Source organism: Pteropus medius, unplaced genomic scaffold, assembly GCF_902729225.1.
Source record: "Pteropus medius unplaced genomic scaffold, Ma_sr-lr_union100, whole genome shotgun sequence".
NCBI lineage: Eukaryota > Metazoa > Chordata > Mammalia > Chiroptera > Pteropodidae > Pteropus > Pteropus medius.
This window is the reverse complement of record NW_024354875.1, coordinates 22,426,276-22,452,811: the sequence shown is the minus strand read 5'-3', so window position 1 is coordinate 22,452,811 and position 26,536 is coordinate 22,426,276. Positions and strand designations below refer to the sequence as shown.

Below are 26,536 nucleotides of genomic sequence, written 5' to 3'. Positions count from 1 at the left end.
CTGTTGTCCATGTGCGTGACCCAGAGGCATCATGCAACAAAATGCATGCTAGCATGAGCAAGCACTTCAATTCATGAGCTCACAGGGGGAGAACACTGGGAGTTGGGCCATACTGCCAATGGGTAAGATTACTTGGGATCTCTGTGTCACACGGGCAATGCTTTCCCTATTCCTAATACTTATCCCAAAAGTAGAATTATGGGAAAGAAGAGCTAAAAAAAAACCCCATTTCTCACTAAATGAATGGCTAAAAGCTTGTTCAAAGGTGATGGGATGTGGCAAGGAATGACCTGATGCCCAAACTTTCTTCCTCTGGGCAGTTTTACACAGCCTGATAGACATAATAAGATTTTAACTTTGGACATCAAGTCGTATAAAAAATTAGGGTATGCCCGCAGAGGACAGCTAAATCAAATCCATACAAGCCACACATTATCATCTCTTCCCATAGCTAAAGCAAATAATAACACAAGTAGCACTATGCTCTTAGCTGAAATTTGTAAGGAAAACCATTCTCGACCATACATATTTGGCTGCAGTAAGCAATCTTAAAAGACTGTCACAGGGGCCTGTGAGAAAGGTCAGACGGCAATGGGCAATGGCTTCGTTAATGAATTCCAATAATGGGGAATACCAGAGCTCCAGATGATAAAAGTCAGACAAGTCAGGCCAGGAACCAAAAGCTAAATATGTTAGAATTCTTTTTTTTTTTTTTTTAACCTTAGCAAACCCAGTCTCTCAAAGCAAGAGGGAAAAGGCGCAAGGGTACCGTCGAAGGCGGGAGTTGGTGACCTTTTCAGTACTATGAACTGCTTCAGCAATCTAAACCCTCTAATCAGTGTTTTGAAAGATTTTGACATTGAAAATGAGATTACAAAGAAAATCAATTATATTGAAACAGAGATCAAAATATTTAAAAAGCAGATCTGATTATATTGTGTGCTTCTTAATGCATAAAATACAAGATAGAGCTGCAGGTCTAATTAGCTATTACAGTTTTCTAAGCAGTGAAGGGCATAAGTGATAGTTTAAACTATCTCCACCATCAAGATACAAAAATCTGTAATTTCTACGTGCCAAGGACATAGGTGCTACTGATAGCACCTGGTTTGTGTCCCACTTTCATGACTGAAGGAAAGGCCGGTTTGGTTAGAGGTTAGTGAAAATAAATATGTAAATTTTTTTCCACCCGTCTGAGTTCACAGAAACCCTGAAGTTCATCCATGACCTCAAGGGTGAGGGACCCTGACCCAGAGAATCAGAGTCAGACTCAATGGAACAATTACTTAGACTTGCCAAGAGCTCTGCTAATAATAGCTCAGGTCCTTCTTGAGAAACAGTAGCTCATGGAACCACTGAAATTCAGAAAATTAAACAGTAATTTACTGATTGGCAAACATTCGCAGGAATGGGTATTCCACATCTGCACCACTCCCTTGCCATCAAATGCCAAGTCCCACGATTAGTTTTCAGGGTAGTCTGTAAAAGTCCATCACTACCAAATTACAAACCCACAAAAACTAGCCTGGCCCTGAAGGAGAAAGTCCTGTAGAAATTTACCGTGAGACACACAAAAACAAGAGGATGAATATTTGAGACAAGAGTATTTTACATTGGTTTTGTTGCTTTCTTGGGTGCTCTCCTTATCCTTTTTCAAAGCATTTAAAATCCAGCAATCAGTCTTCAAATTAACTGGATCAGGCTTTCTAGTGAGGATAGTACCCAAGGCTTGGCCTTTCCTACCCCCACTGCCTCATACAGTCAGGCCATTCCCCAGTCACATGCCCTAAATCAGGGGACGCCCGTATAAAGATAAATATAATCCAGAGTCCAAAATAAATGGACTTACATTGGACCATTGCCAGTTTCTCATGGATCCTGGATAACTGAGATGGTTTTTGTTTTCATGGTTAGGACTTACAACAACAGCTGCGGGAGCATAAGACTTTCTGGACTAATAAAATTACCTAAGTCTGGCTCACTGTTTCAGCTGTGGCAGCAGCTAAACTTCCCAGAAAGATGCAAGCCTTGTGTAGTTCCAGGAGAGCTGGGATGATAGCTCTGAACTAAACTGGAAGCATTCAAACCTGACCCAACAGCAAAAAAACACTTCGACTAAATTTTGAATTAGAGTTAATTCCTATACATGGAGTTAACAAATGTTATTTTTAGAAGTCCCATAAAACTTTAATCAAATCTATGAGGTTGAAACTTTACACTTGAAATTATGTGACATGCCACGTAAGATCAGATTTTTTTTTTCTCTAAAACTCAGTGAAATGTTCAATTAAAGCCCTTAGTAACTCTGCAGTGAAACCTTTGATCATGGATTCTGTCACCACTTCTCTTAACACATAGAGACAGTATGAAACATAGCTCAGATCTAAGCAACAAAATCTGTACTGTGAAGTGGCATGGAAAACACACACACACACCACACACACACACCATTTTTCTTCCAAGTGAGGGTAGGGGGAGTTTCAGAAGCTACAGTCTCCAAACTGAGAAGGCTCCTTATACATGTACGTGCAGCACTATCACATATTTCCTAAATATAAGTGTGTTATCCAAATGCTTCCTTTTAAAGAAAAACAGTCTAATTAAAACCCAGTGAAAAACAGAAACACATGTTTCTTGAATGACTTTGAATCAGAGATAGTGGATATAAAATTGTTCTAGACATAACGAGGATGTTGCACAGATGTACTAAGTTTTCGTAGCCTCAGTGAAACATCTTTCTGGTACAGCAAAATACGCAGTCTGCAACAAAGGTGGATATAAAATAATTTTTTAAATACCTGGTTCTTGTTTTTATGTAGTCAAAAATCTCAAGCTAACTTGCTTCTGCCTTCTCAAAAACTTAATAAAGCCCATATTTCAATGTACTGATAATTCGTTCAAAATTGCAAATCCATCTCCAACTCAGTTATATTTTGACTTCTGATAATTATCTCCTCTTAAGACTACGGTAAATCTGTTACAAATAGACCTTTACTCCACAAGTCCAACAAACCACCAAGAAAATAAGAGCAGAAGCAGAAATACCCTGTGGCAAGCACTGTTAGGTTTTTCACTGTGAAGTTATCTTATTTAGACCTCAGACGAGCAGGAGGTAGAACTATAACTGTCCAATTGTCCTCGTAGACAGATAAAGAAAATGAGACAGAGAAACTCAGCAGCCTGTCCTTGGTCACACCTTTACTTTGACCACTGCACCCCACTTCCTCTCTTGGAGGAAAGACACACTAGAATGCTGACTAACACACTAAACCTTGGCTCCCAAGATTAAATGATGTACAAGGCTCAGCCTCTATTGCACAAGCATGGGGCCTAAAGGTAGCATTATGACAAAACTCCAACATTACTGTGATAATTTGGTTTTATTTAAAACTGTATCACCATGTATTCCTAAACATTTATACATATTTTACTGAAAGAGAAACTGGATGCCATAATCCCAAATGTGCAATTCCAAACCAGTTAATCTGGGTTCTTTTTTCTGCACCATTTTCCTTGGAAAAATGATATGAAAACCTCATTTTCAACTGCCACCTCCATGAGGGCGGCTCACAAATCGCCAGTTTTACCTGCGCTACAGACACTTGCTGACATCAATCCTGGCAACACAAACTCGACATGTCCAGAACTAAATTCATTCTCCTCTTCCTCCCAACCTCCAAAGCCTGCATTCCAGGTTCCTACTTGAGAAGCACAAGCCCTTTTAGTCTGCCAGACTCTAGGCCCCTAATCCTCATGGCCTCCCTGTCTGATAAAGAGCCAATCAAATTACTCTAAGTCTCACCAGTTCCATCATCTCTCCACTCCCTCCTACCATTCTGGGGAGGTCTTTACTATCCCCCTCAACTACTCCAAAAGCCTGCAGCCTGATTTCTCTAACTTTAGGCCAGTTAAAGTGCATCGGAATCACCCGTAGGGCTTGTTAAGACAGACTGCTGAGCCCCATCCTCCGAGTCTCTGCTTTTTAGGGATAGGATGAAGCTGAGCCTTTATGTTTCTAACAAGCCCCAGCTGAGATGCAGCTCCTCGGGGTCCACACTCCGGAGAACCACTGCTTTAGACTCTCCTCCCTTCATTTCCATCTCATTTACATGAATTCTTACTGAATCTTTTCCTCATAGACCAACTTAAACCTTTTTAAATCTGAAAATTTAGGACTCTCTAACTAAATTTGGACAATAAAAGCTACTACTTACCAAGGACCTACTATGATTCAGGTACATTATCTCTGTCACATTGCAGTTAATACCCTGCAAAAATACACAGCATAGCCCCAAATTTATAGGGCAATTCTGTACCAAAAAAAAAAAAAAAAAATCAAGACTTAGAAAGGTTAAATGATTTCTAAATTCCACAATAACAAATCAGTTTCACATATAATCAAAGGGGACTCTCTCCTCAGAAAAACTTTGTTATCGAAATTATGGGAAAGGGAAACTATGAAAGAAAAACAGCATTTTCTTCTCAGGATGGGCAAAAGATCTATGCGGAAATGAAATACAGAATAATCTGTGCCACCATTTAGGGTTCCTTTCGGTACCGTGCAAAACATGTCCAAATCCACCCTTCCAACATCAATTGATCAGAATGAAGAAAACTTCAGTAAACGCTGCTTTAATTCACCAGCCTATACCTAAATATGAACCATCTCATTTTATAGATCATATCCTTATCAGTTCTAAAATAGTTAAGCTCAGAACTAAAGAAAACTAGATCTATATATACTGTCCTTATTAACGAGGTCTTGAAAGAGCCTTTTCTGCCTTTATTATAACTGCCAGCATAGGTATGATTCAATCAGCATGATCAAACATCCAGAAGAGTTTATACTTTCTCACAGTCATTTATAAACAAAAAAGAGAGGCTTATCCGAGTCAGCCAATTACTGTTACTGACTTCCACAACTACAAAGAACTTCTTACAAATGCCTTTGAATTTTAAAGCACTTTCCCCTCATGCCATCCCATCTAATTCTCATAAAAAACTCTACGAAGATATGCAGCATGATTCCACTGTCCTAATCATAGCCCCACCCAGCTAATGCTCAGCTAATAGAAGAACCAGGGATTGAGCCCAGACGAAGCCACCAAAGACACGGACCATGGTTTTGCCATTAAGAGTATTGTCCTTAGCAGCTACTGTGTAAGAAAATAATATACCGTGATACACAAATATGAATAAAACCCAGTTTCTGCCCTCAACAAAGTCAACCTACTCACTAGAAGTGTAAAACAATGCTGTGGCGTTATGGAAACAGAGCAAGACAGAGTGACATGATGGCGAAGACTCTGGAGTTGGGCAGACTAACCCATAGGTTTAAAATCCCCAAATCCTAACTCCACTGTATTTTAATTGCCCTGTGATTCTAGGCCTGTAACTTTATCTCTAGGAACCTTAGATTTCTCATTTAAAACAGATGATATACTATAGAATAGATGTGAAAATTAGAAATAACACAAGTACCTAGGACTATGCCTAGCATGAAATGAAGATTACATAAATGGTCATAATTGTCTCACATTATTATATCTGCTTATATAGGTCCAACCAAATACAACTTTTAAAGTCTATAATAAAAAAAATGTCAGAATGGCCTTTTCCTTTTTTACTTAAAATATTAAAATGACAGGACTTAATCATCAGTTAAAATATGGGGCTGACTGAAGGAGGGTGAAGGATGAATCACACTTCTGGCTTGAACAGTGTTAATGACCAAAATGGGAAAGCAGACAGAGCATGGGAGTGAGAAGACCTAGGGGGATGGGGGCAGGAAGCAGGCAATAATTAAGAGGTAAATGAGTTCAGTGTGGATGTCCCAAGATAAAAGTACATGAGTCATCCAAGTAGAAATGCCCAAAAGATTATTTGAGATGAGAGTGAACTCAGAGACTTACGGGCCATTAGTATGTGGGTGGTGGCTGAAGTTATGGGAAGTACTGAGGTCCCCTAAACAGGCTGAGCAGACTAAAAGAAAACCACCAAGGATGAAAGCCCAAGGAACAAGAACACTTAAGGGCAGACACAGCAGAACCTAGGAAGAAGTGGAAGAGAAAGAAAAGCAGTCAAGGATAGTGCAAAGGAACTCACCCAGAGAAAGTTGCAAATGAGGAGTGGTCAGTAGTATCAAGAGCCACAGAAATGTCAAGGATCCTATCAGGGCCCATCTGTGACCTTAACAAGAGCTGTTTCTGTGAAATTAAAGCAATGGAAACCAGATGATAGGTCATCTGTAAGGTCCCTTCTAAACAGTAAATGATTTCAAAATAGAAACTCCCCATTCTCCATTAAACCCATCGAATTATTAAAACCTCAAATAGCAGGTTGCAAGGTTTTCTTTCATAGAAAGGGAATTTGCAAAAGAGTTTAAAACCACAAAAACTGTTTAAAATGATCTTTCCTATTAAGTTCCTATCCACCTCCTGAAGTTGGTCCCAGGGAAAGAGAAAAATTAGCTAATTCTCTTCCACTCAAAAATTGGAGAAGGAAAAGAAATGTACAACTTACTCAATAAATCTCCTGTCCATTAAATCTCTAAGGGCAAGACACTTAAATTGCTATTTCAATGTTACTTTGAGAAATGTAACATTACCACAGGTAGAAAGGCTTTGGTTTCAATATGCAAATCTCTGCATACTTGGGTAAAATTCCATTTAAACAGATTCCCACCTGGATTTCTAAATAAGCCTAAGCTCTTGTTAAATTTAGTAAACTGTTCTTCAATGTCATTTTCCTCCTTCCTTGTTACTTTCAACCGTAGAAAGTGTTGTCGCAGGCAATTTTAAATTAGAGTTGTAAAATGGTTCTACGATGCAAATTATGGCACAACAAGGGAATGTTTGGGTTGGCAGTATAAACTGGTTAAACTAGTTAGGAGAGTTCAAAAATAATTCCCCCAAAACATCTGCTCAGTCTAAGAAAGAATTTTTTGTTTTTAAGTCTACTCCACGTACAAATATTTTTCAAGAACTTATGCACCATCACCTTTTGAGGAGCTTTAAAGAGAAACAAACACATACTGCAAAAACTCTCTCCCTATCCCTGAAATTCTAGGTGTGCACACCTGGATGAGTCTCAGTATCTTAATTTTTAAAGCTTCATGGCAGATTCTGATGTGTACTCCCCCTGCTATGCTCCTGTTAAGAAGTTCTGCTTTTGGAAGAATCCCCCAAAGTGTTTTCTAGGAGGAGGGCAATGTGGCTACTCTGTTCTACATAGACTAGCAAGGCACGGCGGGAGGGGTGAGTGCAGAATATGAAATCCTGCTAGCAAGCCACACTGGACAGATGGCAGAGTGTGCCTGGCACATCACATGGGTGGTTCAAGAATTTGGAGGTTTCAAAAACACCTTTAACCTTGACCCCCATCTCCTATGGAGGAACATTTCTAACACCCACAGAGAAAGGATCCAGGGCAGAGGCTTCAGCGCCCCCAGTCAACCATTCTGTCCAGGGCCTCCTGTGGATTTCTGCTCCACTGTCTCAACTATGAGCAGCTGAGCATAACCGGGAACAATCCTTCAAGCTGTGCTCACTTAAGATGGGACTAGAGACTTCTCAGCCAATTGTCTCTTCTTACAGGAAAGAGGAATATTTGAGTCCTACTACATAAGTAAAAGATGAAACAAAAATCTTACCCATCAGGAGCCTCCAGCCTCACTAAATCCTTTCGAGTAGGTATTTTTGTTTCATAATTTACATGTAAGACTACAGTACAGGAAAACTATAGTACAGGAGCAGTTTAGCAACTTTCCTGAAGTTCCTGAAGCCAAGCCACACAACTAGAAAATCCTTGAAACTCAGAGGAAAGGAACACTACAACTCAGAATAAGTTAACAAGACAGCCTGCAGAACAGGCGGAGACAGAACCTAAGTCAGCTGTAAGCGGTGTGACCCTAAAACGCCAACCTAGGAAGAGCAGTCGGAAAAGTCAGGCTGTAAATGTTCCCTTGTTTGTCTCCTGGCAACCTAAAGGGAGGTTTGTAATTAAACTTCACAAAGTTTTTCATGGGGAACGGGAGAATGACAATAATAAAGAACGGCCAGCGAGTCTGACGTTAAAAATTGAATTTTATCACTTGCACTTCTATGTTTGCAAACTGTAAACCAAAATATTAAGCCATTCACTCAACATTAAATGTTTTCAGGGGGAAAGTACCGTGCTAGACACCATAAAAAAAGAAGGAAAAAAAGGCGGGGGGGGACCTTGAAGTGGTTTAGACGTAAAATTAGAAATTTTTCAAAAAATGTACTGAAGCACCCATATTATTTAAGAGTGCTTTAACACAGTTCCTTAGACACTGATTTTTAAAAAATTATCCTTAAATTTGTTTGAATAAAAATGCAATTTACTTTCATAGCCCTCAAAAATTTCAGAAAATAGCATATCTTGGAAAATGTGGTCTGTCAGAGAACAGATTCTCCCTCACCTCAGACATCTCACTCACCTCACCTCACCCCAGACTCCACTTGCTTGCAACAGAAAGGGGTTGTCTCACACTGGAGCACCGGCAGAGTTCCTCTGGACAAGACAACCACAGAAAACTGGACGGGGAACTAGAAAAAAGAAAACCCGTCAGTGCACTCAGAGGGTGAGACAAGAAGTACAGTTTACAAAACCATTTACAACCTCCCTAAAAATCCCAACGAAGCCATGATGGAGAAGATAGACAGCAGCATATATATGTACTCTTAATCCAGGGAAGAGCAGTGTGACTGATCAGCAAACCCAAGGGAACTCCTTTCTTCTGATACCCTCTGTTCCAACTGAGCAGGGACATTTACTGGAAGCCCCTCATCTTGAGCAAGGCACTGAAGTGTCTCGTTTACCTTCTCTGTGGCAGGTTTTCTCTTGCAGCCCAATACACAAGGAAAGGTTTAAGGAAAGTTCTCCAGAATACCTCCTTCCCATATTTCCTGCCTCACTCCTCACAGGTTCCAGCTCTCTATGAAACCCACCATTTCCGAACACATCGTCCAATTTCACACTTTTGCTCTCCTTGTTCCCTCATCCTGAAACACCTCTCTCCCACTCTGGAAATTAGCCATCCTCTACGAACGGCTCAAATATCACCTGCATGGCGCACCCCACCCCCACAGCAACTCGCCAGCCCTTCCTCTGCACTCAGAACACCTTGTTGGTACCTGTGTTCTAGCATCTGCTTTCTTCTGCCTTGACCTCCCCTCTTACCAGTTTCTCAAGGGCTGGTCTCACCTACTACCCCCTATATCACCCTCCTGCGCTTACCACAAGTAGAGGCAGATGCTCAGTTCATGTTTGTTGACTAAAGGATTCCAATGAGAGGTTTCCCATCACTGACTCCGTCTGTTTCCCTGGGAAATATTCTTTCTACTGCTACACTGATCCTGCAAAGTGTTCCTATCCATGCTCAAACACAGAGACAACCAGACTCTCATTCAGGTCAATTCCCTCTGCCCAGCAGTGCTGCTGGGCTTCACTGATGAAAAAGGACAAAATCATGGGTAGCCACGTTTGGGACATCCAAACCACCTTGGCAGGGTACCAGAGGACCAGTAGGTTTTTGCCTACAAAGGCCTTTCTCCCCTTAAATCTGTTAGGAAGATCTAGAAGCCACGTTCCCCTTACCCATTAGAATTTCAAAGATGACAACAGAGTGCAGTTTTTCTCTTGGACGAAACCAGCTGACGCAGGGGACAGGTTCTGTGTTCCCTCCAGTTCAGAAACAGCGGAGCTCTCTAGCAGAAAGTGGAGAAACCTCCACGGACCAGGTAGTCACCGTTGTCAAATGTTTAATGTGTCCTCAAAATGGCCTCATCTCATGGTCAGCGACAGCCCACAAATGCTGCCAAGGCTTCTGAGCACCCCAGGTTCTTCCTTCACCAGCTTGCTGACCTCACTGGGTAGTATTTAAGCATTCACTGCAGGACAGCACCACCTGGTGAACAGCAGCTCAAATATCTGAAGCGTCCTCCTATTATTCGCTCATAAAAAGGATCACCTGCCACATTACATAGGGCTCTGGCAGCTAGGGAGAGAATCCACCTCACAGCTGCTGTGAGCCCTTCAGCCAAGCCCCTTTCATAAAGCATACTCAGCAGAAAAAGCAGGCTTCTCATTTGTCCCAACCACAACCAACAGGCAAGTATCCATCACAGCCCACAACGGGCCTGTGCCCGCTGTCAGCCAGACCCTCTGCCCAGAGGACCCACGGACGTGTGTGCCCTTAAAATGAAATCTGTGACACGTTATGCACACATTCTCTCGCTGGCCTCTTATCCACCTACAGCAACCCCCTTGTTACACTGCTTCTGTCAGGGCAGCGGGCAAGTCCTTTCTGAGTTTAAGACTACAAAGGCACCACAATAAATTACAGAGTTACAGAAGTCTCAAGGGGAGGTGGCTTCCTGTGAGAAGAAGGACTGTCTCTACAGCCTGTTTTTGTGGTGATGAGATCACAGAGTTTAGATTCTGTATTTGGTCCTACATGGGTTTTAAGGGCAACATTCAGTAATTACAGAAAGGAAAAAGGGAGGTCGATGAGACCAGAAGAACTGAGTGCTGGTGGAGAAGTTACTTAGAACTAGGGTGAGCTCACTCACAGACTGGACCCAAAGGAGAACTCACGGCCTTGAGTTTTCATTTTTGTCCCCCAGAATCAATTTTAAATTAGCAAAAGGATAGAACTTAAGTTTTTTGTTTTGGCATTCCTCCACTCAAAGGCATTTTCAATGCACAATCCAAAATTTGGAACTAAGAAAGTTCTGAAAAAGAAGCATTACAACCATAAAATATCCTCATGTAAAATGCAAAAGATGACAAAATAGACTTGCTGAAGGAATTTTTTATGGAACCTAAACACAGAAGTTTAGAGACTAGCTGGCCTTCAATTGTCCATCACTAGCTTTTTATTCTCAGATATAATTTCCAAATGGCTTTAAAAAATAAACCTTAATATGCTTTTGTGAAGAATTGTTAGGGTTTGCCTCCTGGTCATCACTCTTTCAAAGATAAACAGAGACTTCAAAGTTGTTTATCAAACGGAAATTAAGTATTCACCAAAAAAAATTTGTTTTTTCTCAAGTAGCCTCCTAAAACATTTAGCATTGGGCCTCCTCAGACCACAAAACAAAGACTGCTGTATGCATGTGACTGTCCATTTCATGAGATAGTCCAAACCCTCTGTGTGTACCGGGTTCTGCAGCACTGATTAATGCTCCACTAGGAAGTGAGGCCCAGAGAGGTTAGACAGAGTGAAGAAGGCCGCTGCATCTGAGAGTGCATGAGGTAGCTCAGGTCATCCTCAGCTGGGAGGACAGAGTGGAAAACAACACTACAGACATCCTAAAGCGAATAAAACTCTAGTTTTTGTTTTGTTTCATTTTGAATGCTGGTTCTTGTAGAAAGCAGGCTTCAATAAAGGAGGAAGATAGGGAGAAGGAGATCTCTGTGGGGATCTGGCTTGCATTTGAGACCCGAGCGGCAACAACTATTATTTAAAAATACCTATTTCATACTGCCATTTGCAACAACGTGGATGGACCTTGAAATGATCATACTAAGCGAAATAAGCCAGACAGAAAAGGTTGAAAATCATATGATATCACATATGTGGGATATAAACCTAAAAGCAACAAATGATCAGGACAAACAGACAGAGACTCATGGACATGGACAATGGACTAGTGGTTACCAGAAGGGAGCGGGGAGGGGGAAAATAAAAAATAAAATGTTAAAAAAAATTATGTATACATAGTATGAAAAAAAAAACTGGCATTTAAAAATACCTATTTCCATTTCAAATCTTGTGGCTTCCATTTTCCTCAAGATAAGTGTACTGCTAGTATCATTACATCTATCGATTACACTGAGGTAGTTTTCAATCCTAACCACCTGCCAGAATCTCCCAGGAAGCTTTAAAAATTCTGATGCTCAGAAGAATTAAAATCTCTGGAGATGAAGCCCAAATATTAGTATTTTTTAAAGCTGACCAGCTGGTTTAATGCATAGCCAGGACTGTGAACCACTACTCCTGGCCTATTCCCAGGGTATTTTCTTTTGTCCTGGGGCGGGTGGTGGTGGGGAGGGGTGCAGAATATTTATGCCTAAAAAGGATAGTGAGAGGTGAAAATCAAATGACCTGGAGGAGAGCTGGAGGTAGTTGAGTTGAATAACAACTTGCAGGTGATCACTGGGGTAGGTGCAAAGTGTGGCCTGGAGGTGAACCCTACCCTCCCTGAAGGAAGACGGGAGTGGGAACAGACTGGGTCTTTCCCTAAGTAAGCCCTGGATGGCCCCTGTCATTGAGCTGGCAAGAGGTAACAATTTAAAGGTCATCTGTAAAGAACATTCCTATGTCAAATGTTTACTATGTGAGATGTGATATAGTATGATGGTTTTCACATGTGAAGAAACTACTAAGCTATTTAACCACTATGATTTCTCCTGGTTCTACTAATAACAGTACTAACAGGTTTTTTTTGACTGACAATCTATATTTTCTTGCTCACCAAATTTGAGAAAGTGCACACTCATTATAGGATTTCTGCTTGGAGTTATAATGCCCAAAGAACAGAGTTTTCCTAGGCATAAAACCAGCTGGCTCATAGGAGGGCTGAACCCAAACTTGATTTCAATTAGCATCATGATGTCCTCAAATGTGACAGTGAGCGGCTGGATAAGAAAGAGAACCTGCCTACCTGGGTGAAAAATGAGGACTACCGGAATACTGTCTCCAGCTGAGGAGCTAATTATGTTCGCACTTCGATGTTCCTTAATCTTTGAGTTACCTGATCTCTACCTGTTCTGTAACAGTGACGAAAAGCAGGCTTGGATATCTCTTTCCAATTTCTGTCTTTCATGGGGGAATTAATCAGCTTTGTCTTATTTATCCTTTGCCATCTGTACCAGAATGACCTACGCCATTCCTAGACACCACTCTAAACAAGAAGGGAATCGTGATATCTGGAGTAGAGCCTAAGAGTCTACAGTTTAATCAACCACACAGACACAACAGTCTGTGAACCAGTCATAAACTCTCATCAATTCTACCTTTGAAATGGGTTTATCAGATGTGCTGCTAAATCTCTCCCTAACCTCTGCCACTTCCTAACTGGGGTTTCATCAATTCGCCCTTCTCCTTGGTCTCTCAATGAACTTGGTCTCTCCCACGTATACTGCACGTCCACTTAAATACCACTTGGATCCCAGCACTGCTGGCTCCACACTCCTGACTCAAGTCACTCTTCTGTGAACTCACACTCAATGCAAAACTTCTCTACCACTGTTCAGCGAAGGGTTTCAAGTCTGTTAGTTGTCTTCTGGCTGAGCATTAAGCTTTTTAAAGGCAGAGTCCACATCATCCCTCTGGATCTTCCACAGGGCTCAGTACATCTTAGGTTCCAAGAACAGTGGTTGGCTGACAAACCAAGTCCTTGCGTCAGTCCCAGGTTTCTTTCATTCACTTTCTTCTCATTTTCCCTGAGAAAACTTTGTCTCCTTTCCATAACAAAATTGGCAAGGGTGGGAGAGATGTACATACTAGTGGGGACAAGGGGAAAGACAGAAGTCATAAGCTAAGCAACGTGTACTATCCGACAAACAGCTGGGAACCAAAATTTAATCTTTCCAACTGCCAAAATCAGCAACTAAATTCACGCATAGTTCAGAAGAGAACTTCCCAACCTCTCCCCACCTCTATCCAACACCTCTTTTCAGGCCCTCCCTGAGAGCTATTGTTACTCCTCTTTTAGATATACTTCTAACAGGAGAGAAATATTTGGTTTCCCAGGTCACCATACATTAAGAAGGTGGAGAGTGACTGCTAGATCAAGGCACAATGACAGCCCTGAGATGCTGTGACTGACAGGAAATAATTTATAAATCCCAAACAATAGATTACAGGCTGTTAGAGTTTAAATAGCCTTTCATCCCCAAAAGTGCCCAAGGACACCAAAACAATGTTTTTCAAAACAACACAATTAGTGGCTCTGAGATTACCCCGGGCAAAGAAAAGGTTATTTCACTTTCAGGGGATCTCCAGCCACCATATGGCCAATCTCAGTCCCTAAGACCCAAGTGTTCTCAAAAAAAAGGAAGGAGAACTGTAACCAATGGCAACGCGCTGTCTCTTTGTGGTCTCCAATAGCCCTGAACACAGGGACAGACTCCCGAAGGCAGACACACAACCTCAGCACTGCCAACTGACTGGGAACTTTCATCTGGCTCCTCCCAGTTCACCACACACTCGTCACTTCTCATCTGCCTTTTCTGGTGGTGCTTCTGAGTAAAGCTCCTCACCAGATTAAAAACATCCTTGAGCAGGACTGCACCTTTGCATGAACACCATGCCCCCATCTCTGCAACTCACAGATGATGCCTGTTGACCCTGTGCCAGTTCAATCTGTCTAGAAGCCCTACAGCCAGATGACCTGAAGAAGGGAGGTATTTAAATGAGTGTGTTTTAAAACAGCCCAAGCATTTCTACAGTCTTGAAAGGTATTCTTGCTTTCTTATGGAGTTAAACAACAACAAAAAAAAAGATTTAAATGTTATATTCTGTGATCATTGGTCAATCTTCAGGTGTGGGGTTTTGGGGGGATTTTTTTGTTTGTTTTGGAGGGTTTTTTTTGCTTTTTTTAAATTTCATTTTATTAGTTTCAAGTATTCAGTACCTTGGTTAGACATCGATATAGATTATAAATTGTTATTATAGCAATAACAATTATTGCTAATTGTTAGGCAAGCTTCAGTTTATCTTGGAATCTAATCTGTATGGGACATAGAGCCAGGGAATAAATTCTGTACCACTGTGTGTGCCCCTGTGAACCACAAAGGTTAGGGTGGGTTCTTCCTTGATTTCAAGCAATCTAACCTCAAACAGCTTCCACCACTCATCTACTCAGAACAGATACTAGGTAACTCCATATTCCTGTCTTGATAAGTAACAGCGTTCAAAAGTACTGATATGCTTATGAGAATTACCCAAAAGTAATCCTCAGTCTTGTAGGCTCATTGTTGAGTATGCCACTTACACTCTAAGGTCGGTTTATTTACAAACAGGCTACAGTGGCCACCAGGATGCTGGAAACCTCTCTCATTAGGTCTAGGCTGTCCAGGATTCCCAGGCCTGGCCTGCGGTTTTCAGCTTCTATAGTCCTTCCTTCCCCACAGCTGAAGCCTCTTGACCCTTGCCCCAACCTTCCCCTCACTGGCTCAATCCAGCAGGAATTTCTAGAATAAATTTAAACAGCTCGAGCCAAGTTGCTCTTGCTTCTTAACAGGCTGACCTTGTGTCTAATATATTACTCAGCTGCTTTATCCCGCATTCCACAGGCCTCACTCCTCCACCTTCTAACTCAGTTATGATAACCAAGCCCAAGCCCCTCTCTCCTGATCACCTGCAAATCCCTAGGGGTGGAGGTGCTGCCTTGTCTCGGCAATCCTTCAGGTCAACCCTGAACCCACATGGCCACAGCAGGTCAGGGCATATGGGTGGGTGTTCACGTCAGGCCACACTGATGCCCTGGGCCACATTAGATCTCCATCTACAAGCCACTAGCACTAGTTTTTAGCTCCTGTCACACTGGACTTCCTCCCAGCAACAAAAGCCAGGTCTGCTGCCCGCACCGCGGGTCCCCCACTCCTGGGCAGGGAGTTGCAGGCCCAAATTGGGCCTCACTAGGAAATGACTCAGATCATAAAAAGCTAAGGGTCTTCTGGCCAGAACACAAATAAGTCACAAGATCTGGATCCTACCCCAGCAACAAAACATCAACCAAGCAAGAGAAAATGGGATATATCTTCTCCTTAAGAACAATGCCCCCATGTTGACAGGGCACACTGAAGCCACGGCACCCTCGTTCACTAATTCTAAGGTGAAATCTAGGGAATATCAAAGAAATGACTGCAACTATGTCTTCTCTGGGTAGAGGGGAATCAGAGGGCTTCTTACAAACCACTTCAAAGTTAACACCTAGAGCTCCTGAAATTGTTAATATGAAAATAACCAGATAATTCTTCTCTCCTGGGAAATCAAGTCATCTTCTAAAACCCTATTCACAAAGCTAAATTTACATGTACATTTTTATCAATATCCTTTTGACAAAAAATCAGACAACATTAAAAACCCTAGCTGGCTAAGCTGCCTCCCACTTCAAAATAACATGGAAAACAGCAAACTTCATTTTCTGGTCAGAGCTTATTTTTGCAATACCTATCATTTTCTATAGAGTTCTAGCATTTTCTGCTTTGTACCACTATTTTGTAGAAAGATTTTTCCCCCCTTGGTTTTACTGTCTTTGTTTTCTGATCTTGTTAACAATCCTGAGATTTCCAACCTTGCAATTTTTTCAGTCCTGGGAAGGAATAACACACAGTCATTTAAAAACCAAAAGCAGTGTCAACACTTCCTCAATGACACAGCTGCTGTGAGTGACCAGTGAATAAAAGTTTGGTTTCTTTTTTTCTTTTTTCCAAAAAATGATGACTTCTCTCCAAAATAATTCTCAAAGCTATTGAACACATGATCGAAAATAGTAAGGCACTAGGTAAAGCAAGAAGTACAATCTATGATAAAGCACAGTGAATATACATGAACGAGAGGGGATGCCTAAGACCCACTCTGTACGCCATGAATTACACAGAGTACGAGTTCCATGTTACAAACCTAAAAAAAGAAAAAAAATTAGGCATATGATCCAGCAATCCCACTTAAGGGTATTTATCCATAAGAATTGAAATTGGATCCCAAAGAGATACTTGCACATCTATGTTCACTGCACTATTATTCAAAGTAGCCAAGATATACAAGCAACCTAAACGTCACTGACAGGTGAATGGATAAAGAAAACGTAGTATATACAATGAAATATTATTCGGCCTTAAAAGAAGAAAATCCTGTCACATGCTACAACATGGATAAATCTTGAGGAAATTATGTTAAGTGAAACAAGCCAGTCACAGAAGGTCAAATACTAGATGACTCCAACTCAGATGAGGTATCTAAAGCAGTCAGACTCATAGAAGCAGAAAGTGAAATGCTGGTTGCCAGGGGCTGAAAGGAAGGGGAAATGAGGTAACGTTCAATGAGTAGAAAGTTTCAGTGACCTAAGATAAAAAAAAGTCTAGAGACCTGCTTATCGTTAATAATATTGTACTATACACTTAAAATTTTGTTAAAAGTGCAGGTGTCTCATGTTACATATTTTTTAAATCACAAATTTTTTTTTAAAGAAGGAAACAGGCTCAGGAATTCCGATTATGCTAGCTTCAAAGTTCCCTTCCTTTCTTCTACTGCTTCATACCGCCTTATAGGCAAGAGAAGTATAAACGATATATAGACATAGATATACAGTTATATAATATAGATTAGCATATAACTAAGGGCTAGAATGTGGGGTAGGAAGAATGGAGAGGGGACAGAGAGGGAACCAAAGGCGGAAGTAGTTGAGGAAGCCTCAAAAAGGAGGGCCATCCAGGCCAACCCCTGAAGGATCAAGCTAATTCTGTGGAGACTGCAAGTAGCCTGCCTTATGAGTATAGACACAAGCCAAGAAGGAATGCTAGAAAATAGCTTTCAAAGGCTGCAAGGGTAGTAGTTTGTAGAACTAACGCCACACTTCCAACTCATGAGCTAAACCTTGACAGCTAAACATTGAAGCAAAACCAAAGCAACTGGGCAGAGTACCCTAAGCCATTTATAACCTAGCCCTCAGAGTTTGAGTGTTTTCTGAAGCCCAGAAAGGCCTCGCTAGGATGATAAATAAGTAATATAAAGTTACAGCCTTCCATCAGGGCCCATCTAAGTTAAAAACAATCCGATATAAAGCCAGATAAATTGTATAATATTTCTAAAGAAAGGAATAAAAATATGCTCTTAGAGTAATGTCCCATTTATTCAACATCCCTGAAAAATTTGGTACACTAAATAAATGAATCTTTTAGATAATGAAACTGTTCTCTTTGAGTATAAAACCTGTGTTAAAGGGAGATATCTGCACATGGACTAGTTCTGGATCAGTATTAGTGAATTATCCTTATTTCATTGTGTGATAATGGCATGGAGGTAGGGTGGGAATCTTTTCTTACCAGTTAAGAGATGTATACGAACTCTTTACAAGTGAAAAAATAATGCAGGGTTAGTAAAAGGAGACAGACAAAATATTAGTATTTATGAAGCTGGTTGATCCCTATATATTCATTATATGCCTTACTAATTGTCTGTTTTTGACAATTTCTATAATGACTTTTAAAAGCCTCAGGTTAGCCATTTAGAGAAAAACTGCCCCTAACATTTACTACCCAGATTCCAGCTACCTTATTAGCATATAAAGACCTCTCTACCTGGAATATCCTTTTACTCCACCTGTACAACAACTATTCACTCTCCAAAATCCTAACGCCTTCTTTCCTTCCACTGCAGAACAACTCTAAATTTCCCCTCTGTTCCCACTATATCCCATTCATCTCTGTTCTGTACCCCTTATTATTGTCTTGTATCTGCATATGAAACCATCTGCTCTCTTAGTCTGTAAGAAAGGGACCCTAATTTGTTTATCATCACATGTCCAAGGCCACATACATAGTATGCACTAGATAAATTTTGGGAAATTTAACAAGACCTAACCTGGAGTCATCACGAAAACCCAGTGAAGCAAGGGATCTGGCCAAGGGACCTTAGGAAGGCCTATCGGGATGCACAGCATGTGTTCTCCCCAAGCTGACACCTTTACTCAGTCAAACACTCCAACTTCCACAGCCCGCCTGCACTTCTAATTTCCAGATATGGATTTCTTATGGATAGAACCCCTGAACACACATCAATGTTCACAGTTCAAATGTACGGCAGATAAGAGAAAAAAGACCCCGGGCACACACTGAGGAGAAAGGTGCATGTAACACACATGAACTATCTGTTCTGGACTGCGCAGAGGGCTTTTCCGCTTAATGCCGAAATTGCAACTGTGCTCGGGATAGCAAGATTGCCAGGTGAGGCATAACTATACCTGTGCAATACCTACATCTCCTACCTGAGTAGTAGACCACTAAGAGCACCGCCTGAAAAAGGATGGCATTTTGGCTACTCTCCTGACAAGCGGTGTCACCTCAAGGGAGTTACGTAACTTTCCCTCCATTAGCCTTCAAGTCTTCAATGATCAAAGCAGGAATACCGCCAAACGCTGTTATAAGCAAGTAAAATAAAGTACATCCAGGGTTTTCAAACCTACTTTTAAGTAGGATTCTTTTCTTGAACAATTTGGAAATGATGAAACAGATATTGATCTCTCTCTTAATTTCTCTAGGAAAAATTTTCAGCTGTCTTCGGTTTTTAGTTTTTAAATAGAGTTTATAAGTCCCCTCTTCAGTCCTCCTCAAACTTTGACTTATGGCCCATATCATACACTTTAGTCTTAAACTATACATCACTCTGTATTGTTTATGCTTCTCTTGCATGTGGACAATACAGTAAAGGAGAAAAAAAAACCAGGAACTCTGAAGTCACAATAATCTGGATTATTGCGCTGGCTTATCAATTTTTTCATATACTTTAACTTTAGAGCAAGTGTCTTTGAATGAGTGTGAGAGACATTAAATCTGAAAAAAAATTATCTTAAGTTCAGCAATTCCTTCAGTTTTAATTTCAGTTATATTCTGTTCAACTAAAATTAAATTTACCATTTTAAATGTATGCAGTAAATTTCTGAATGGTAAAATTACTTTGTTTAAAATAAAATTTTTTTTGTACCAGAAGCACCAATTACTTTTGTCATTGGGAAAATAACTCTTAAAAAGAAAAGCCTTAATAATTTTCAGTTGAATGAGAAAAAGGTCCAAACCCTGCCCTCCGGCTTCAAACATGGATTTGAACCATTGACATCTACCAAAGTGTGGACAAAGGGTCAAATATTAGATGAACGTGATGATTACTATATCATTCAATATGTAAATTACTTGTTTTAAGTTAAACATTCTTCTAACATCCTCATTTACAGTATTATCTATAAGATGATCAGATCTTTTAGTTTAGGGTCCTGTGCTAATGAGTAAGAACTTGAATTTCTTTTCTTAGCGACATGTAACTCCAGACTCTAGGCATCTCACAAAGCACAACGGATGGTCCAAAACCACATCTGTACTAGCAAACCATTTCAAATATCCTAATAATCCACAGCTCAAAAGCTGTTTATATGAGTGATAACACATTATTACACGTTAACAAGCCCTGTTTTCCCACAGATGATAGATAAAAGTAGAGACACTATGGTGTCTAAAAAAGTCTATTAGACAGGAGGCTGAAAAAAAGGAGACACTGGTTATACCACACACAGATATGTGTATTCAAGAGAGTTATGTCTATACCACTCAACAGACATGTATGTCCAAAGGGTTCTGGCTGTCGCATAAAACAGATGTATGACCTTGGACTAGTCTCTTAAATTTGTTGGCCCTGACCAGCTTCATATGCAAAGTCAGCCAATTGGATTAGATGTGTTCAAGCCCTTCCAATTCTAAAATTCAATCTAAATCCATATATTCTTAACTGATTAACTCTTAATTAAAAGAAATAAGGCATGTCAAATCCTTAACATAATGGCTAACATGAAGTAAGCATGTCATAAATGCTGGCAGCTGTTATTAAAACAAGAAGGTTCAGATTTGCATGTGTTATTCACAGCATATATCTGCATTTCTTTGGTGAGATTTTTCTAAAAGAAAAACACACACACACTTTAAAGTCCTATTTTAATCAGCATTGTTAAATCAAAGGAACCCAGAATGAAACAATAAATTATGAAGCTCTACATGAAAGGATATAAGCCTCTCAAAATTGACTGGCTTTGTTTTGTTTTAAATTAGACTTTCAGTGAACTCTTGGCAGCATGAGGGAAGAATTCATGAAAGCTGTAAAGACTCACTCGCTCAGCGCACATTTACTGAAAATTGCTATATGAAAGTTAAAGCGGGGGAAGCAAAGATCAGCAAGACCCTGACTCCAGGTCCAAACAAGTCACGAGTGACGCAGGAGTACAAACTGTGGAGTGGCCTGGATAAGTAAAAGGTTATCCTGAAACCTCAGAGCAAAGGTCTCAAACTAGTGGGCCACAGATATCCAGTCTGGCCCACAGGCTTTGCTTTTGTTTGTAATTGAGTTAGGTTGCAAACATTTAAACAAGAGGTCATACATAAATGAGTTCTAGCTCCTCAGAAATTTGTAAGTGCCAGCAGTATCAAGGCCACATTTCAGCTCAGCAACAACCTAAGGGTAGCTGAGTAGCACCTCCAACTCCACTGCTCCCTTAATTAACCCTGACACTGGAGCTGAAGATGGGCTGCCACTTGCCATCGGCTTACTCCCTCGCTGGCTCAGATCACTTTTCCTTTGCCCAATCCACTTGTGCGTAATCAAGGAGCCGCCTAGTTGCTCAGGCTTTTGGAGCAGAGCCTACTGGAATCTCCACTTTGCCACATACAAGCCATGGTTATCTTAGGCAAGTAATTCACCTCTCAGTTTTCCACCTGCAAAACTGGGGTATTTACAGTATTTATCTCACAGAGCTGGTGGAAGGGGAAATGTGTTATTACCTGCAAAGTGCTTAGATCTGTGTCTGATACTTAGCAACTGCTCTATAAACATTAGATGTTACTACTTTCTGGTCCCCAAAGGCATATACGTTTTGAACTTCTGTCCTAGAGCTTTAATATTCTAAAGTTATCTACTATTTTATGATCAGAAAGAAAATGGCATATGGTGAAAGCTGTTCAGATAAACCCATGAATTACCAGACTCACCAGACACAAAGGACGAATATTATATGATTTCACTTATATGAGGTATCTAGAAGAGGCAAAGTCGTAGAAACAGAACACAGAACAAAGGTTAGAAAGGCAGGGAGAAGAGGAGAATGGGGAGTTAGTGATAAATGGGTACAGAGTTTCTCCTGGGAATGATGAAATAGTTCTGGAGATGTAGTGATTAATGACTGTGCAACAATTTGAATGTATTTAATGCCACTGAACTATACACTTAGAAATGGTTAAAATGTAAACCTTGTTATGTATATTTTATTTTATTTTTTCAATGTTTGTGCGCATGACATGCCTGTTGTTTTTCTTTTTTTGAACTTATTGGGGTGACGTTGGTTAATAACATTATGTAAGTTTCAGGTGCACATCTTAATATGACATCTGCATTTGTCATGCACATTTTAGCACAATTTTTTTTTAAGGGAAGTAATATAGCCAACCTAATTTGTTCTGCTGCTATTTGTTGGAAATAAGTTGTTAATGATCGCAAAGACCCCAAATGCACTATAAGTTCCTGTTCTCAAAAGCCAAATAAATATGTACTGCATTTCCCATAATAGTTTAGGAAGAACAGCATTAACCATTTTAACAGCTGTGCGGCACAACAGGTCTTCTTCTTAATCTGGACGCCTCGTGGGAACGCATCGATAGCAAATTCAGTGTGAGGCCGGTGGGACAGACTTTTAATGCCTGCCTGCAGCAGTCGGGCTGTTCCTCCTTCAACACAAAATGCTCCACATAGACACCTCACTCTCTTCACTCAACAAACACACGAAATGGGAGGCTTCTTGTCAAGCCCTGTGTAACTGGCTGCCTTTGAACTGTGGGATGCTGGGCAACAATGACAAGAGGTTTTTATCGCCACGCCTGTTCCATTATAGCATTCAGAACACACACATGCACACACACACACACACACACACACACACACACACACAACACACACACTACTACACCCCAAACCCCGCCCAGGGCTATAAATCAACACCTAATAAGAGAATGTCCCAAACCATTTCAATCTTCAGGGTCTTTATTTTTTAAATTTCTGCATACTCAAGCCACTTTCTTTCTATGGTATCTGTCCTTCTTATTAAAAAAAAAAAAAAAATATATGTAAAAGTTAAGGAAATTTTAAAACTCTTGAAAAACTGCATTTAATCCTGGAAACACACACACACACACAATAATAATAATAATAATACTATCATCATCACTTCACACACACACACATCATCATCAATTTGGGTATATCTAGTATGCATTTGCAGTCTTCCAACCCAGAACCACTGCAAGTATCTTTCCTAATATTTAAAGGCCCATCCCCTACGAGTTTACAATCGGGAGTCAGACAAACTGCACCAAGCTCTTTGAGAAGAAACTGCACTATATTTCTTAAACTGATGCCTTTGGGCAGGGAAGATCCCTTTAAATGTTACTGAAAATGCAAAATAATAGGATACAGTAATATATTTTATCTTTTAAATATTGCATTCTGAATACAACCCAAACTTAGGGTAGGAGAAACAAGCTGACATATTGAAGGCATACTGTATTCTGTTTGGTGGACAAAGCAGGGCAGTTATGTCATACCTCGATTTCTACTGCTGCCAGGTAATTAAGAAACCAACTACCCAGGTGGCTATACGTCCTATATTTAAACCCTCAAATATTGATGATCATTTTCCCCTACTAGGATTAAAAAAAAAGTATTCCAAAAAGACTAAAAGAGAAAAGATCGTAGGCAAAATGCAGTTTATCTCTCTTTAAAATCAATGTATATATCAAATGACAAATATTTTTATACAGGGATCAAAGGGGAAAAAGATAAATGTTTTTAAAACTCTCTAAAAAAACAACCTCAAGAAAAACTATCATCATCTAAGAAATGGCCTCAGTCTGTAAAACAGCAAGAAACTGCAAGGAGAGTAACTGGTATTTCCGTGAGTAGAAAGTCTGACTTTCCCTGTCTAAGCTACATATAAACCAAACAACAAATACCAAACAGTGCCAGGGAAGTTACTGAATTAGAAGACAAAAAGACAGTGTGACCCCAGATGTGCTGCTGTAATGGACTAAATTATATCCTCCCCAAAATTCATGTTGAAAGCCTACCTGCCAGCACCACAGCTTGGGGCCTTATTTGGAGAGAGCGTCTTTATACAGAGGTAATCAAGTTAAAATGAGACCATTAGGGTGGGCCCTAATGCACTATGACTGGTGTCCTTATAAAAAGGGCAAATTTGGTCACAGAGACAGACATGGATAGAGGGAAGATCATGTGAAGAGACGCAGGGAGAAGACAGTCATCTACAAGCTAAGGAGGGAGGCCTGGAACACATTCTTCCCTCACAAGCCTCTGAAGGACCCAGCCCTTGTCCACACCTTGATCTTGGACTTTCATCCTCTAGAACTGTGAGACAACAAATTTCTGTTGTTAACTCCGCCCAGCCTGTGGTACTTTGTTAACGGCAACCTTAGCTGACTAACACAGCTATTTACCAGATATGTGCCGTCACAGTCGACACAACCCAGTCCTCAGGGGCCTCTGCTATCAAGTGAACATGAGACAACACCCATACAAGGATCCCACAAATCTATGAACAGTTATGTAACTTATCAGTACTGTGTCGTCACAGCTGGTTACAAAAGAAATCTAAAACTCTCTCTGCCCTCTCCTGCAAAGATCTTACCACCTAACTAGCACAGAGAATGTATAATGCATTGCAAAATGACCATGCTGGTATAAATCAGGGCCAAGAATGTATTTTTTTTTTTAATCAAATTCTTTACTTATCAGTCAACAAGCAAAAAAGCAGAGCCAAATTTTAAGATAGGACTTTTTCCCAGGACAAATGGCAAGTACATCATAAATACTCTCATGTTCTGTGAAGTTAGGGTACATCAGGATGTGTGAGCCTCTGTGTCTCACTCCCTTGGGACACAATTTCACTGCAGGAATATGACATAACTGCCCTGCTTTGTCCACCAAACAGAATACAATATGCCTTCAATATGTCAGCTTGTTTCATCTCCCTAAATACATAATTGATTTCCAACATTTTATGCTCCAGTTACTGCCCCAAAGCAGACTGGGACAAGTTCACATTTAAAATGCTCCTTCCTTTAAAATTTAAAAGTGATAAGAATAAAGAACAACTGTCTTCAATTTTTCGCTAAAGAGTCATTTGCTTACCACCTTTTCCAGTTTCTCTGTCACCCACATCTATACCCATCAGGTATCAGAAAGGATACAGAACTGATACAATCTAGCTGAAATATGGTGCCATATATCCTGAGAAACAACCCACAAGAAGAGAAAAAAGAATTGTCTTTATTTAGAACACTGAAAGAGTAGCTACTTACAGTCCCAATAGAAACCGAATTAGGACCAATGTCAAACAAAAATTAAAAGCTTAAATTTTCCTTAAAAAAAAAGTAGAGCTATATATTCAGGTCATTTTATTTTTAACCACAGCCTTCTAAATGACCTGAATATTCCAACATCCACTCTAAATGACAAGTTTTATAATTCCTATGAATAATTTAGTTGGGCAAATTTGTTTTACTTGTTGAATAAAAATGTTACTTTAGACGACAAGCCAGTTGCCCACAATAATTTTCAGTCTGAATATCTTCCATTATTCTTAGGGGAAAAATAGCACAAGGTGAAAGAACAACTTTAAAACTGGGTCTCTTGCACAGCAGAGACTTCAACAGCCATTTAGAAAGGGACAGATTTTGTTTACGTGAAGTTTCCAATCTATTTACTCTCACTCAAAAAAAAAATTTAAAGTATAAGGTACTTTAAAGTTATAACAGCATGTGACTGAATTTACTTTCTGAAAGACATTGCTATTAGCACAATCAATTTCAATGACTTTCTTAGAACATGGGAGTGAATAATATATGCCAGAATATTTTACTTTGACTTCTACTAAAATGGAAACAACATCCACATTTGCCTCAGCAAACACAATATAGTTGGAGTCTGTTTTGTTTTGTTTTTAAATCCAACTTCACTTTTACAAAAGCCAGTCTCTCAAGTAGAAGAAAACAATTTATCTAGAATGTTGTTGGCCTTGAGAAGCAGAATAGCATTTGCTACTGGTGGGGAGCAAAGCAGGGGTGGGGCCTGCCTGGTTCCTGTTTCCTTTTAGGCAGAGAGTAAGCTTCTGGTTTACCATCTCGACCTCTCTCTTGCCCTTCACTCACCCCCTCCTAGAAGCCCTAGTGACTTATCTAATCCTTGAAGCTAAGGAAAAGAATTTGGGGACAAGCACCCAGCTCCTCCCCACTTCTTGGGTGCCAAGCTACCCTCTGGATGCACACAGTTCAATCCTCTTCAACATTCTGGCTATACTTCCAGGAGCAGGCCTCCATGTGGGAAAGCCTTGCTGGTCCAGCACTGCGTGCGAGCAGCCAGGCAAACTGACTACTGTGGAGTTCAGTACAAGGAAGCCCACTGTTGACACATATTTAAGTCATACTCTCCAATATTAGTTGTCGGTAAAAAAGGTGCAATCTGAATTCCTGATGTCTCCTTTCTCTGGTCTCTATTAGAACCAGTTCAGAACTCAGACTGACAGGAAAACTAGGGAGTCATTTACTGCCCCCCCCCATCCTAATAATCCAAAAAAATGAGTTCTTTCTCTTCAAGGGGTAGGATTCAATATCTTGTTATCTTTAAAGGGTTTATTTTGCTTCTAAGTAAACTGTGAGAAAATAGAACAATTCTAAT

The 26,536-nt window shown here is 40.3% G+C and overlaps 1 protein-coding gene across 11 annotated transcripts in view; it reads right to left on the bottom strand.

Moving 5' to 3' along the window:
• TANC1 (tetratricopeptide repeat, ankyrin repeat and coiled-coil containing 1) overlaps window positions 1-26,536 on the bottom strand; it is a 214,357-nt gene that overhangs the window by 153,181 nt on the left and 34,640 nt on the right. For 10 of the 11 annotated variants that reach the window (XM_039855455.1, XM_039855459.1, XM_039855460.1 and 7 more), the window contains exon 2: window positions 8,462-8,570. The exons of the other annotated variant lie outside the window; for it this stretch is intronic. The gene's annotated coding sequence lies outside the window, so the exon portion shown is untranslated. The remainder of the gene's footprint in view (window positions 1-8,461; window positions 8,571-26,536) is intronic. 11 annotated transcript variants of the gene reach the window in all.